General features: G+C 42.2%; 1 pseudogene; it reads right to left on the bottom strand.

Moving 5' to 3' along the window:
- Positions 1-1,377: 1,377 nt before the first annotated feature.
- Positions 1,378-2,211, bottom strand: LOC140481822 (large ribosomal subunit protein uL6-like; annotated as a pseudogene).
- Between the last annotated feature and the right edge of the window lie 395 nt (positions 2,212-2,606).

Here is a 2,606-nt window from a genome sequence, read left to right on the forward strand (position 1 = left end):
GTGTGCTTTTAAAAAATATTATATTCAATTCATACAAACTTCGACAGGGATCCTCTGTGGGCTTGATATGCTATTGAAGTTATGGTAGTGGTGGATTTTATGACTGAAAAATAATTGGATGGAATGAGATTTGGCAGTATCTAGACTGTAGCTGCCTGTGGGAGGAGGTGAGCTGTCTTTGTCCTGAAGTGGTCTCCCATTCAGCACTCTACCACTCTGCACATCTACATTGCTACTTGATGCTGTGTAGCATTCCTTGTAAATGAACACAAACGCTTCATGGAACAATGAAAAGGAAGAAAAATTACTCATCACCTCAGATGAACTTATGTTTCAAACCAATGTACAACAGTCAGCGAAGATAGGCAAAAAAATGACAGTCGCAAAATTAATCTTTAAGTTCAACATTTATAGTGGCATCAGGAAAAGGAGTGAGGCACCTTGCTTAGATCATGGCTGATCCACACCTCAAGGACATTCTCTCCCAGCTGCTCCATATCCCTTGATACCTTTGCTGAACAAACATCTATCAATTTCAGTCTTAAAAATTCCCAATTTTGCAAACATCCATATCTGGGCAGAGTTCCAGTTTTGTACTGCCTTCACCGTGAAAATGTATGCACTGACGGCTCCTAAGTCGTCTTTTCTTTAGTTAAAGTTTCTGCAACAGAGAAGGAGTCTGATTATCCAATCCCCAGAGGGAGTCGGAAACCTGATTGTAGTGCATCACTGGGCAGAGGTTTGGTAGGTTTGCAAATACAATTGGAGGAATTCTTTTTCCAGCTCCCTTGCCATAGGAAGGGAGGTAGGGGTTGAGGTTGGTGAGTGGGGTTGGGTGGACACTGGCAAAGGACCAGGATGCTGCAATGGAATGGCTCCCAGCAGTGGAATGACAACAGATTAGGTGCCAGTTAAATAATGGTGGGCAATAAATTTGAATGATTGGTCAGTGGAGGTGTCTTTCTCCTGCATTTTAAAAGTGGCAGAGGAAGTCCATCAGCTTGCAGCTATGTTGGGGTGAGGGTTAGCAGCTGGTGGCGATTCCATGTCAGAATCAGGGGTTGGGAGGGGAGTGTTGTTGAACCATTGTTCTCCAGAGCTTGGCCCACTTTAAAACCATAAAACATAGGACTTGAAATAGTTCATTTGGCCAATTGAGTCTGGTCCATTGTTCAATGAGATCATTATTGCTCTGATAGTCCTCAACTCCTGTCTTGATTTACTCGCTGGTTATAAGTCTGTCTCAAACATATTATTCTCAATTTCTTTTCAATCCATAACATTTATTCACTGGTTACTATCTGAAAGAAAAATGAATGGGCTGCAGATGCTGGAAATCTGAATCAATGAACAGAAAATGCTAGAGAAACTCAGCAGCTATCTGAAAGAGTTGGGCATCAGAAGGGCTGGATGATACTTGCTGAATTGTGGAATGACTACGGCCTTTTGATTCACACAGATGCCACCCAGGAACTTAACGAATGTTCAACTTTATCACGGTTGCTGCTTGTTAAATAAGCACAGCAGAATTCAACACCAACCCATGTCATTTCTCTTAAAAGCAAGCTCATCTCTCTGGGCCTGGGAAACTATATGTGAAACACCTAGCTACATATGGAACTCCACGGGTGTACGTCTGTTAGAGAAAGTTGAGGATTTCTACTAGAGATCCTGTTTCCTTATCAGCCACGCTAAGGGGAAATGAGCATAGACTGATCTCATCTTATAATTAAACCCTAACATAACAACATTGATCATGTTCTGTACTGGACTGCAGATGGTCCACACCATGCTCTGTTCTTTACTGTTACCGCAGTATTTGTCCATGCGAAGCTTCTTTATCTTAGTGGCAGCAAGGCTGGGTTCTAGGTTAGTGTGATTAAATTCCTTGTGCAGTATTCCTTGTGGCTCCTTTGGAATGACTGCATGGTCTTTCAAAGTCACATCAGCGTTGTCAGGAATTTCAGCAATTTGATTGCTGAGAATAGCCTCGTGTAGTCGTATATAGTACTCACCTTTCTGAAAGTACCTCAAAACGGAGCAGCCTCACATTCTCCTTGATGCTTCAGCTATCTTGTCTTTGCTGAGGCTCCAGTTCTGCTGGTGTCTTGATCAGCTTACAGTATGGAAGGTTGCCTTTCATCTTTAATTAGACATCTCTCTCACTTACCAGCTCTCATTTATCTCCTCAGACAGGATTGTTGGGGGCATGTTCTCCTTTTCAGCCCAGCTTGCTGGCCACTCAAAAACCACCCTGATAAAAGCATCCTCACCATTGTGGCAAAATCTCACTTAATGTTGCTATACAACAACAACAACACGTATTTAGCTAGCATCTCTACTATAATAAGTTGTCCCAACAGTGCTTCACAATGCTTTATAAAATTAACTGAGATAGTGAGTCTCAAGGAGGAGACATTAGATCAACAGTTTGTCAATGAGGCAGATTTTGTGAAATGTCTGAAAGGAGTAAATTGAAGTAGAGAGGTGGGGAGGTATAGGGCAAGCATTCCAGAGCCTGGGCTGAGGTTATTAAAGGGAACCAATGGAGTGATTACCATGTGAATGAACTGAGTGAACATTGAAGGAGTGCTGTTATCTTATAG

The sequence above is a fragment of the Chiloscyllium punctatum genome, chromosome 10 (assembly GCF_047496795.1).
Source record: "Chiloscyllium punctatum isolate Juve2018m chromosome 10, sChiPun1.3, whole genome shotgun sequence".
Taxonomy (NCBI): Eukaryota; Metazoa; Chordata; class Chondrichthyes; order Orectolobiformes; family Hemiscylliidae; genus Chiloscyllium; species Chiloscyllium punctatum.